A 14,216-nucleotide genomic window follows, 5' to 3' on the forward strand; every position below is an offset into this window, starting at 1 on the left:
TCAGGGAGATTCTAATTATGTCCATGCTAGTGGAAAATATAATGTTTGTGATGGTGGAAATCAATCTACCAATGCAGCTGTGAACAATGGAGAGCAGAAGAAAGTTTTCTTAGTGACAACTTACAATGTTATAACTGAGGAAATAGTTAAAAAAGCATGTAGCTTGTGGCCTATGCTCCTAAGGGATAACATTTTGAACTCTATACTACCTGATTTTGTGAGCATTGCATATAAAAGAGCTAGGAATGTGTCTGACATTCTGGTACATAATCAGTTTTGTTTACCAGATGTTAATGTCAGTCAGAGCTTAAGCATAAATAAAGGCACTGTTCCATGTGATGGTTGTTCCATCTGTCAATATGTAGTAAGCTCTTTTCCCTATATTAATGGCATCAAGTTTACAGCTAGGCATGAATACAGTTGTAATATGGAGGGGTTAGTGTATGTGTTGAGATGTGGATGTAAGAGGTTTTACATAGGGGAAACTTACAGGACTTTTAGGGTCTGGTTGCAAGAACATATTAGGGACATACAAAATAAAAAAATAGAGTCCCCTTGGGAGTCATTTTTTTTTTGACAGCACACAACTCTAACCCTGATTCTCTTAGGGGTTGTTTCTTGAAAAAATTGCAAGTTGGCATAGGTGAATGTGTTTCTTTAAAAAACAAACTCTTAAAAAAAAGAAACCTTGCTTATTTTAATATTATAGTATGGTACTTTGGAGCCTCAGGGACTCAACAAAGAATGTAATTGGAAGTATGTGATTTGAATTGTATGCTTAATTGATTAATTGTTTTGTGCAATATGCTGTATATAAGCAAACAGTATTTTGTAGTGTTTTCACTCTTGGAAGGCTGTGTAAGCCGAGGCGCTAATCGTTTCATTAAATTTGCTTGCTTCTTGGATCGGTGGTCTTGGTGGTATTTTATTATTTTATATTTTTTTGTTTTTTAAGTTGTATTTGTTTATTTTAGACATATCTGTGAGAATATAAATTAATGAATTAAATCATTGAAAGGCCATTTGACAGAGCTGCTAAGGAATTTAAATAAGTTTTAAACAGACAAATGTGCACGCATGCCTGTATGCACATATGTATGTAAATATGATCAGCCTGTTTGCTGATTAGATAAATGTAGTTGAATCAGTAGAGGATGGAAGAAAGAGTCAAAGGAAAGATCTGGAAAAGATGACAAAGCAGCAGAAAGGCAGCAGTTGAGGTTCAGTGCAAATGAATGCAGAGTACTGCATCTGGTTATCTGCAACAATGGAGTGGTGTATCAGAGGGGTGGAGAGAAATGATAGCTCAGTGGTAAGATCCTCATCTCATATCTCCAGAGTTTATCACTCGCCACTGTTGCTGTGGAGATTTATGTGCTCTTCATGTGTCTGTGTGGATTTTCTCCAGGTGCACTAATTTCCTCACAGCTTCCAAAAATATGATTGTTTATTGTTTGCACTAAATTGTCCACATAAAAACTGCATTTACCTTTGTCTTTTGGCCAAGATTGTAGCTGAGAAGGGGCCAGAAAAGATCAGCCCACCTTCCCAGTTAAGAACTCAAAATTAAAAAAAAAAAAAAAACAGATGCCAACACAGCAACAGATTCATGAGTGTGGATCATCCTCAGATTGGACCACTGGTAGCAGAGAGGACAGTGACAGCATCAAATAGAATACTGGGGCATATCTTCAGAGGGTTACATTCCAGAAAGAAAGAGGTAATGCTTCTATTCTGCAAGGCCTTGGTCTGACCATACCTTGAGCGCTGTGTGCAGTTCTAAAGGCCAAATAAGGAAAGGAACATCAAGATGGAAAGAAGTCAGAGGAAAGCCACCAGAGAGAAGCACGGAATAAAGGGAAAAGGTTATGACCAGTATTTTTTCTCACTTGAAATCGCAAGAGATATAAGAGATATAATACTGGAATAAAGGATGACATCAGGGAGATGTGAAGGAGTTATGGGTTATCCTGAAGAGGAATGACTGAGAGGGAACAAGGGGAACAGACAGCAGATTGTTGAAACTAAGTATTCCCTGGAAGTCTGAAAGCACTTCTTCACACTGATGGTTGTGGGTGCATAGGATGTATTACAAGAATGAGTGATGGCACAGGAATCCACAGTGACATTTAACAGGGCATGGGAGAGGTGGAGAAAGGGTTAAGGGAAAGACAGAGATAGAAGGGATGCAGAATGTCTAATGGACCTAAAGGACAGACTGAATTGGGCTTATTGGCCTTGGAGTACAAAAAGAAGCAGGGTATAGACTAGAGGAATTATGTCAAGGTAATTCATGGGTCATAGCAAAACTCCCTTTCAACAGCCTAAGAGATGGCTTCATACATTTCTGTTACTAGATGGTCAATGTCAAACTCAGGCTGACTATATAATCTGCAGTCAGAGATGGAGAAGTTCTATACAGTCAACAAAAACAAGGCCTGGAGCGATCATCACTTTCATGCTGCAAAATTTAGAATTAAATTAAACAAGGAAAACATCTAGGTCAGTGAAATACAAGCTCAACAATATTCCATATGAATGTGCAGTGGAGGTAAAGAACACATTTAAGGGATTAGTTCTGAATAGAGTACCTGAAGAAATATGGACAGAAGATAGTGATGTTGTTCAGGAAGTAACAAAAAAATTCCAATGAGAAGCAAGATTAAGAAAGTAAAATGGATGCCTGAGGAGGCTTTTGAAGTTACCAGACAAAGGAGGAGTGTAAAAAGCAATGGAGGTATAAAAAATATATGTCAAACTGAAGAGTTTCAGAGAACAGCAAGGAGTGATGAGGAGTCATGTTTAAATAAGCAGTACAAAGAAGTGGAAGAAGACAAAAGAAAGAGAAGGACAAGAGAACTGTTTAAAAAGATTGGTGACATCAGGGGAAAACGTTCTGGTAAATATGGGCAAGATAAAAGACAATGAGGGGAGGGCATTAACAGAAGCAGAAGATGTTAACTCATTCCTCCAGTTGGGCTCTGGAAGTTTGTACTCTAACCTCCCCATGGTTGCATCCTGACCGTTTTGACAAAATCAAAATCAGTAAGCCGAAGACGCAACCATGGGTAAGTTAGAGCACAGTGGATACCATTAGATTCTAGGTCTTAAACTGGATTTTGTAAGTCACAGTAAACACAGTGAATATTCATTTGTAATATCTGGTAAACAACTTACAATATCTCAGCAACCACCTAAGCTACACATATATACAACAGCATTTTGTTCATCCAACTGAGAGCATTTGTTTGAAAGTAACTAGTTTTGCCGGTGTCACTTGGTTGTTGAGATATTTAGAGCAATATGAAAATTATGGCACCATACCCCTATGACTGCATTAGACAAAGGGCAGGTATCAGCACAAGAAATTCTTGATGTACAAGAGGGTTTTAAAAAGGGCAAAAGCACCACATATCAAACTGGCAACATCTGCTGGAGAAAGCAAGGGAGCTCCAGAAGAACATTCAGTTTTTCTTTACTGATATTCTAAAACATTTGACTGTTTAGACAATAGCAAACTTTGCAAGTGCTCAGAGAAATGAGGATACCAGGTGACCCTATTTAACTCCGCAGAAATCTTTATGCAGAACAAGAAGTAACACTTAGAAGTGAATATGGAATATATCACTGCTTCAAGACTGGGAAAGGAGTGCAACAGCAGTATATATTGTCGGGTCTATATTATATCATCGAACGATTAAAAAAGCGAACAATGAATATTCAACCCCATGTAAGCGAAAGCTTACAATCCTGAAAGCTCAGAACAGCGATTTTTTTTTCCTTTAAAAAAAAAATTAAAAAAAAATTGAAAGAATACATAAAGTGGGGGGCTTTGCCCCCCACATCTCCCTACTTAAATATACCAACTCCGAGATCGCACTACAGTGCCGAAAATGACAAAGTAACAAAAGCGGCCAAGCAAATTCTTTCCCTGGGAATGAATTCACTTAAAAGCCGCTTCACTATTTAGCCTTTTTGTTGTTTTAAGTTTGACCAAGACGCATTCTATCGAATGCGTCTTTAGTCATCTAATAGGAACCCTATATTGTCACCCTACTTATTCAATTTATATGCTGAATATATCATGCAAAGTCCTGGGTTAAAAAAATCAGATGCTGGAATCAAAATTCCCTGGAGAAATATTAACAGTATCAGATATGCAAATAATACAACTCTAATGGTTGAAAGTGAGGAAGAGTTGAACAGCCTATTGATGAAAGTTAAGGCAAAAAATGCAAAAGTTGGTTAGTTGCTCAAAAAATGAATAAATAAATAAATATATCATCTTATCTAGCCTTATCAGTTCTTTTCAAACAGATGGGGAAGAAGTGGAGAAAGTGACATTCAGGCAGATTCAATAAACCCTACAAGGTTCGTTTACACCGTGTGCATGTTGCAGTACAACGCGCATATGGTAGCTCACTGTTTTGGATTCAGTAAACAGCTCTACATGGTGTGTAGACCTTAGCAAACAAGCTAAAAACCTTGGCATGCTAATTACAGCATAAGCAGCTGACTTGTATGCTGATCAATCCAAAATGGAGGAGCTATTCAACAAGCTATAAAGCAACCATGTAGACTCAGTGCTGGTTTTCCTTGTAAATTCCAAAATATATTGGAATACAGCCACAGAAAGGAGTCTACATAGAAACAATGTTAGGGGATGCTGTTGCTTTAATTCATGTGTATGTGCAACAGGCTGAAGTCCATGCTGCTGCCGCTGCTGCCTCTGCTGCTAATAGACCATGGCCAAGAAGGAAGAGAGTTTTCAGACCCTAGTTAACTTATTAAAATCTTCATGATGTGGAAATTGTAGAGCACTACAGGGTAGATACAGACACACTACAGGAACTATGCAGCATCTGTTGTCCTGAACTCAGGCCCAGAGCCAAACAAGGAAAACCCATACCAGTGGAGACAAAGCTATGTGTAGTACACAGAATTTTAAATACAAAAACTTTGCAGAGACCAACAGGGGACATGCTGGGGGTGTCACAGGCATCAGCATCCAGGATCCTCCATCAATTCCTGAATGCTATGCTCCAATATGCCAGTGACCATATATATTTTCCCTGTACTTCTGAGGACAGGGCCAAAAATATGCAGGAGTTCTACCCTATAGCACACTACCCTGAAGTACTGGGTGCCACAGATTGTACACATATAGAAATTAAGGCACCAACCAGGGAACAGGGAAGGCTCTATATAAATAGAAAGGGCTTCCACTCTATTAACTACCAAGTCATGTGTAATGCCAAGGGAATCATCTTGAACATGTGAGCTAGCAACCCATGCAGTTACTGCGACTCACATATCTGGCACACCTCCCAACTATATCAGATGTTCACTGGGGGGATATCCCACAGGGTCATTTAATGGGGGATGCAGATTATGCACTGGAACTATGGCTGATGACATCCATCAGAAATGCACACACCCGCCGAAGAATGCCATAATGAGGCATATGCGCAAACCAGAAATATCACAGAGCATGTGCTTGGGCTGCTGAAGTTGTGGTTCCAATGCCTAGATACATCTAAGGGGTCCCTGCAGTACAATCCACATACATGTACTGAAATATTCACTGTATGTGCCATACTACACAACATCATCCTGAGAAAACAGCTTCAGCAGGATCAACAAGGGGAAGGGTCACACATTCCACTACCAATGCCAAGGTCACCACAGCTACAAGCAGGTGAGGAGTCATGGGGGAACCAGCAGCTGTTGTGCATGTACACAGACGTAGGTGTGCTCAATATGCCCTCACATTGGCTAAGAGACAATGCATAGCACATTCACTCACCACCTAAGGGCCTAAAACCTTCCTCCTACACACATACATATATTAGCATTGATGCCAGGAAATGCTCACAACCTTTACTTACCCATGTAATGGCTGTGTTCTGCTGGCATCAGACAAAGTCAGTCCTGAACTAAGACTGTTGCAACTGCTGCATTTACAAGGTAAGTGTCGAATATGGAGTGTAATGTGTAATAATACGAATGAATGACATATCCTTGCATGCTGTTACTTGGTAATGTAAGCAAGTAAAATGTGGGTGATTGTACAGAAATGACTTCAACATGTGACAGCAGAGACTTATGTGACTATATGTGTCCTGTATTAAGTAGTAGATCAGGTGTCAAAGAGTCACACAGTCATACCTCTCAAAAGTACTAATTGTCACTGCATGCCCTCAGTTTAGTCCCATACTTTTCTACTGGAAAATCATTAAAGAGAGAAGTTAAAAAGTAATGAGACACATTTCAGTTTCAGACTTCACAACCCTCACAAGATCATTAACAATACTGATGCAATAAAATGTTTGATTCTATCAACTGTCTAACTTTCTAAGGCCAGCATATGTCAAAGATACAATTAGCAAAACATCAACACAAATGCAGATATACTAAGGACTAAGTCAGCTATGCACCCTGAGCATCAGACACAAATGTTATAGGTCCCTGAATCCAAAATATATAAAAGAAGGCTATGGCACAGTTATCATCATTTGCACAGGGTGTTGTTGGGGGGGGGGGGGGGGCAGGAGGCCTAGGCTGACACAAAAGGTTGCTGGATGTGTGTGAGTAAGAAAGAGAAGCACTCAGGCATTCAGATAAAGTAGCAAATGGGCAGTGATACAAAATGAGTTTTAAGTTTCACGGCTGAACCATGTAACTGTTGTGTGTGTCTCTTAATGGGTACTCCAGGTGAAACTGGTATGTGAGTGTCTGCATTAACACAGCCAAGTTCTGTGCTAGTGATACATCTTGGTATGTTGGACAGGTGTGAGCCATGCGTGGTAGAGGTGGCAGTTCATCATTGCCATACCCGAGCATGAGAACTGGCTCTGCGAGGAGTTGCACTGGCATGTCCTTGCTCATGGTCAGATGCACTGCTACCTGAACATGAATGATGTCTGCTGGATGAGCTCCCCTCATGAGGATGCCCAGGACCACAACCCATGGCCTGCCATGACTGGGTGTGGACATCTCAACTACTGACGGAGTAGTGGAAGTAGTGCCACTATGGGAGCATGATCTGGCACAGCCACATTGGCTAACAGCAGATGATGTGGCTGACCTATGCCTACAAGGTTGCGATCCACCTCCCAGCAGATGTCCAATTACAGGCACTGCCCATTCCAACATGTCATTTATCCAATCCATTGAATCGGCAACACTGTGTAGACAGTCATGTATGTCAGCCTGTGCCACATCTACAACCCTAAGCATTTCTCTGGAGGACCTATAGGAACATGCCTGTGTCTCCATGATAGCTCTAAACATATGTGGAATGGCACAGGAAGACACACCTGGATCAGGTGGAGGATGAACAGCAGGCCTCCGAGCACCACTAACAACCTTCCTGCATGGCACCTCACCCACAGTTTGGCTATAGCCCAAGTCAACAGGTACTGAAGCCACAGTAAACACATTTCCCTGACCGAGGATCTCACCCTCCACCTGTCCAATATCTAAGAGCTCACTGGAATGGGTTGGCATAGGCCTACTGGCTGTGTCCAATGGAATTACAGGGGATAGCTGAATGTCAACCTCTGTGTCAGATTCAACGTCTGTACCCCCTCCCCACTGTGCCTCTGTTTGGCCACCATCATCATCAAAGTATGCCAATACTCAACTACTGATGGAGCAGTGGAAGTAGTGCCACTACGGGAGCGTGATCTGGCACAGCCAAATTGGCTAACAGCAGATGATCTGGCTGACCTACGCCTACAAGGTTGCAATCCACCAGGTGGTAAAAGACCTAAAGTTCCACTATCAGGATCACCTGTAATAATAAGCAACAAACATGGGAAAAATTAATAGCTACACTACTATAGTCAGATGTATGCTAACAAAGTAACAATAGTGCCACTACTACAAACAGTACAGCAATACACACAACAGTCCTGACACCCACATCACACATATGGATAAAATTATATATTTAAATAAAATAAGAATGTACGGATTACCCAAATAAAGCATTTATTTAATAACACATTAAACAGTAAGCACTTTCGTCATTTACTATGACCTCCTCAGACTGAATAATGTTACATACCAATAAACAATTTAAATAGTGTGTGCACCATTCACATGTAAAACATTTCTCATGTGAGCTCACTACATTAATGTTTAAGGCCTTTCCTTTTTAATTAGACTACAAAATCATCTCTATTATTGAGTCCTGGTGGAAAGCAGGCATTCAGCCTGACATGCCACATATACTCTCGCCAACTTAGCTCATCTTCAGCATCAAAAATTCTATCATAGTTTGGTATTTCTTCCAAAACCAAAAACTTAAACTGCACCAAACATTTACTGGTTTTATAATGCTTTGCTACAGCATTTTTTACATCCCCTGTCTCTACAGCATGTTTGTCCTCATACATATATTTGTACAGCTGTCTACTTGTACGCCCTACATAAAAAGAAGGGCAAGATTGGCACATCACTAAATAAACAGCAAATTTACTTTTGCATGTGTAATAATTGTTAAATTTATATTTAAATTGTTTGTTGGTATATAACATTTTCAGTCTGAGGAAGTCATAGTAAATGACGAAAGTGCTTACTGTTTAATGTGTTATTAAATAAATACTTTATATGGGTAATCCGTACGTTCTTTCTTAGTTTATTCAAGTCGTGTCTGTTTAAGAATGGCTATATTTTTTATTTTAAAATTATATATTTCTTTGAACTGCTCATCACCACTGACAAAGAAGATATTTGGCTTACCATGTGCAGTTGATGCTATGCTTCCCATGGTCAATGGTCCTGAAAAAAGTTAAGAAAATGTTAAGAACATCACCACCACAATTAACAGCAACACAGGGAGTTAAAACTTTTTGCCTTTTATATGTCCATTAACTATACTTTCAACAAGAACTTGGATGACAAGTCCATCCTAAGCTCAAGTGTAATTAAACAGAATGTGTTGTTAACTGTAGCAATTTACAAGCCCCCCCCCAAACAAATTTATTGTTAAACAGAGCTAAAGTATTGCTGTCAATATTTTACTCTACAAGAGTATTAACAATTGAGATACATAAGCCTACCTGGAAGCTCCTCTTGGGACATACTTGCTGTCCCTGAAACAATAGCATCAATGTCAAGGACATGCTGTTCTGCGTTTTCCTGGGAGCTGTCTGGATTCCTGACAATGAATAGAAAATCTTCATTTGCTGTTAGTGGTGGCTCTGTAGCAGCCCTCCTAGTACCCATCTAGTCAATGGACACTGCAGCTGCCCTCCTTCATGCAGATGAGACCATGTCAGTGGCCCTATGGCACACCTGACCATATGTCCTGCTGTGGCTGTCTACTGCATTCACATCAGCAACTATCTGCTGCCAAATTTGCATTCTGCCTGACATATCTCCACAACCCCTCTCAAGCAAATAGGCACCATGTTGCATAAAAGCTTTCGCAATGACCTGATTCTCAGGGTCACTGAAGAGGGAGGGAGGTTGAGACACCTGGGTGCCATAGTCCTAGGTAACCAAAAACACAACAGAAGGATAATACACACAAGTATCACATAACTAAAAATGTCCTTTTTCCAGATAAAACATAAAAAGGTAGCATTTTGCTATTACCCACGGAGAAACATAAAACAGTCAAGATATAAAAAAAAAAAGTATTGCATGGTTGTAACATTTTACATTCACACACATAGCAAGACAGGATACAAAAGAAGGAAATTAACAATAGCAACATATCCTTGTTTGTGCCAAAACAGAAATGCAACTTTGCTCCGCACCCCTAAAAGAACAGGCAAATAACACATTTTGCTAAAAAACCATCAGTGGAATGCTAAAAGTAGTATCAAATGAACTGTCCCTGAAACAAATTTTACACAGAACATTCCATTTTAACCTATTGCCAACCATGTCTATTTGTAGCTAGCACTCCCTTAGAGGTGCATATGGTCCATCCTAGAAGACTAACACCCCTGTGCCTTTGATAATATAGGACATTTACCATTTGACAGAAATAACAATAGAAGAGTGTACACAGAAAAACAGTTGTAACATTAGAATTTCTGATGACAGCTAATAAAGGCTGTGCTTCTAAGAAAATGAAATGTCCATACCATCAGTTCACTTATAAAACTAGCATTTTCTAAAGCAGATTTATATATATATATATATATATATATATATATATATATATATATATATATATATAAACATTTTTTTCTTAATGACATCTCAGCATATGCAGATATACATATATATATATATATATATATATATATATATATATATATCAACAATTTTTTCTTAATGACATCTCAGCATATGCCGTATATAGCTGAAAAATGCAAGCATAACTTCTCAAAGTCAGTAGTGTCTGTGCAGGTATATTCCAAAGTAATAGCCTCTTCAGTGCTCTCCACATAAACAAGCCTCCTCATCTTCAGGTTCCCTAGCTACACAGTTGCCTTTTTATGGCGTAAATTCAGGGCTGTGAGCATGGTGAATATGCAAATGAGGAGTAAGCTCATTAGAATTGATGAATCCCAAACACTTGGCTCCATGTATCACATATAAACATAGTGCAGGCACCCCTCAGTGTTGGTTGCTAATAGAGTGCAACTGTAAATGATTACTATTGGGTAAAAGGAAAACACAACAGCAATGCAGACTGCCCTACCTCCAGTGGGTGTGTCAGCCAGGTTAAACTTACAAAATGCATAAGGAATTTTATCAATGTTTGAAAGGTAAGTAAGCACCACACAATTCACAGTTTCTGTTCATTAACATTCAACCTCCCCTTCATTTGTTGACAGCTGTATATTATTGCCATTTAATATCCTCACCCATTTTAAGGACAATGATTAGAATGCCTTACAGACTGCATGTTTCAGATTACTGCTCAGATAAGACAAGATGAGCAAAAAACACAGAGATAAGACAGAACTGCATTTTTGCAAGCAATAGTCATAAATAGATGTATAATCACTCAGTGTACTACATGTGAATTAATACATGTACAAATAACTGTACATGTACAGATAACTGTCATGTGGCTTGTTAGTACTGTGGATGGTGTTGTATTGGGTTGTATGCAGAATGATTGCAGTTCCCCTGCTGCAAAGCTGTTGATGTGGCAAAGAGATCAGACAGCAACATATTTTTAAAGTTCTGACACTTCAGTTTATAACAATGAACAGAAAAATATACAAGTGTTATTTCAACATTTTTGTGGCAACAGGTGTAAGTCTAAGGCTGCCATACACATGGTCCTGGGTTCTAATACAGGACATTCCAGACATTTGTACTCTTGTTCCATTACTCCTTATATTCAATATCACTTATAGCACTTTAAATACCAGAGCTTATATGAATTATATATATGAGGGATACAACACCTTTATTGTGTATTCAGATGTATGACTGAGGGCATACTGTTGAATATATTTCTGTAAGTATACTTCTGCTATTTGTACTTGGATGGACTTCACACTTAAATGAGGCACATACACAACTGAATATATTCTATACAAGAACCTTGTCGGGTCACACACATACTGGTTTAACACCTCAAACTGTTGCTGTATGTATGAATGATTTATGATTATGTCTGAGCAGCACTTATTCTGTGGCAAAGATGGAAAATTACCAGTGTGGAAGAAAATGTTTTGCCCCTTATGCATAGGTTTAAATTCCACACCTTAAAAATAATTTTATCAGTGTGTAAAGTGAAAACAAAAATGTGTCAGGTCATGAAATTTTTGTCTGCAGTGCATGCCTGCAAATTTAACTCACCTAACACTGACCTTCCAATTTTAAAAATTTATTTCCATCCTACAGCAGCAAACACCCCTCAAACTACTGTCAGTTTTCAGATTAAGCTTCCAGGTTTGTGGAGGTGACAGTCCAAATTCAACTAATATTCTGTACATATTTTCAGTTTACACTGTTAAAGAAATGGGTAGCTATGGTTCTTTCTTACCTCCCTCCTGCACATTCCATTATTTCTTTCCCTTAGTTCTTCCCCCTGCTTACTCCCCATTTCACTACTTTCCTATCTACCCCATTTTAACATCTATAATCTGGTCATAAAATACAATCACATACAGCACATATAAGTACCAGAAAAAGGAATGGATTCCTTCCCCTTTTGGCCTCAATGTTTGCAGGGAGTTTGAAATCACACACCAATGCCAAGTGATGGTGTATGCTCTCCAGTGCTGCAGTTACCTCTGCACAATGCCTCTTAACCCCAATGTGCTAGGTCAACACACAATAACACATGCTGAATGTACTATAAAGAATAATGTCATAGCATTATCACTGTTTATTTAAATAGGTTGGCGAAGAAGAAGTGGGATTGTCAAAGAGATGAAGAAAGTAGACAAGAGTATAAGGAGATGAGGTGCATGGTAAAGAGAGAGGTGGCAAAGGCTAAGGATAAGGTGTATGAAGAGTTGTATAAAAGGTTGGACACTAAGGAGGGAGAAAAGGACCTGTACCGATTGGCTAGACAGAGGGACTGAGCTAGTAAAGATGTGCAGCAGGTAAGGGTGATAAAGGATAATGAGGGAAACGTACTCACAAGCGAGGAGAGTGTGTTGAGCAGATGGAAAGAGTACTTTGAGGGGTTGATGAATGAAGAGAATGAGAGGGAGAGAAGGTTGGATGATGTGCGGATAGTGAATCATGAAGTGCAGTGGATTAGCAAGGAGGAAGTAAGGATAGCTATGAAGAGGATGAAGAACGGAAAGGATGTTGGTCCAGATGACATACCTGTGGAAGCATGGAGGTGTTTAGGTGAAATGGCAGTGGAGTTTTTAACTAGATTGTTTAATGAAATCTTGGAAAGTGAGAGGATGCCTGAGGAATGGAGAAAAAGTGTTTTGGTACCGATTTTTAAGAATAATGGTGATGTGCAGAGCTGTAGTAACTACAGAGGGATTAAACTGATCAGTCACAGCATGAAGTTATGGGAAAGAGTAGTGGAAGCTAGGTTAAGAAGGGAGGTGATGATTAGTGATCAGCAGTATGGTTTCATGCCAGGAAAGAGCACTACAGATGCGATGTTTGCTCTGAGAGTGTTGATGGAGAAGTACAGAGGAGGTCAGAAGGAGTTGCATTGTGTCTTTGTGGATTTAGAGAAAGCATATGACAGGGTGCCTAGAGAGGAGTTGTGGTATTGTATGAGGACGTCGGGGGTGTCAGAGAAGTATGCAAGAGTGGTACAAGATATGTACGAGGGTAGTGTGACAGCGGTGAGATCTGTGGTGGGAGTGATGGATGCATTTAAGGTGGAGGTGGGATTACATCAAGGATCAGCTCTGAGCCCTTTCTTATTTGCAATAGTGATGGACAGGTTGACAGATGAGATCAGACAGGAGTCCCCGTGGACTATGATGTTTGCAGATGACATTGTGATCTGTAGTGAGAGTAGGGAACAGGTGGAGGAGACCCTGGAGAAGTGGAGATATGCTCTAGACAGAAGAGGAATGAAGGTCAGCAGGACTAAGACAGAATATATGTGTGTGAATGAGAGGAAGGACAGAGGAATGGTGAGGATGCAGGGAGTAGAGGTGGTGAAGGTGAATGAGTTTAAATACTTGGGATCAACAGTTCAGAGTAATGGTGAGTATGGAAGAGAGGTGAAGAAGAGAGTACAGGCAGGATGGAGTGGGTGGAGAAGAGTGTCAGGAGTAATTTGTGATAGACGAGTACCAGTAAGAGTGAAAGGGAAGGTCTACAAGAGGGTAGTGAGACCAGCTATGTTATACGGGTTGGAGACAGTGGCATTGACAAAAAGGCAGGAGTCAGAGCTTGACATGGCAGAGTTGAAGATATTAAGATTTGCACTGGGTGTGATGAGGATGGACAGGATTAGGAATAAGTATATTAGAGGGTCAGCCCAGGTTGGAAGGTTTGAAGACAAAGCCAGAGAGGCAAGATTACATTGGTTTGGACATGTGCTGAGGAGGGATGCAGAGTATATTGGGGAAAATATGCTAAGGATGAAGCTGCCAAATAACAGGAAAAGAGGAAGGCCTAAGATAAGGTTTATGGATCTGGTGAGAGAGGATATGCAGGTGGTTGGTGTGACAGAGCAAGATGCAGAGGACAGGAGAAAATGGAAACAGTTGATCTGCTGTGGCGACCCTTAAAGGGAGCAGCCAAAAGAAGAAAAAGAAGAAGATACAACTGGATTCAAACCCACTATCAATTGGGCTCAAAAG

The 14,216-nt window shown here is 39.8% G+C and overlaps 1 pseudogene; it reads right to left on the bottom strand.

Moving 5' to 3' along the window:
- The window catches only part of LOC122792819, a 117,710-nt pseudogene that overhangs the window by 78,962 nt on the left and 24,532 nt on the right, over positions 1–14,216 (bottom strand).

The sequence above is a fragment of the Protopterus annectens genome, chromosome 2.part0 (genome assembly GCF_019279795.1).
Source record: "Protopterus annectens isolate FY-2018-M chromosome 2.part0, PAN1.0, whole genome shotgun sequence".
In the NCBI taxonomy this organism is placed as follows: domain Eukaryota; kingdom Metazoa; phylum Chordata; order Ceratodontiformes; family Protopteridae; genus Protopterus; species Protopterus annectens.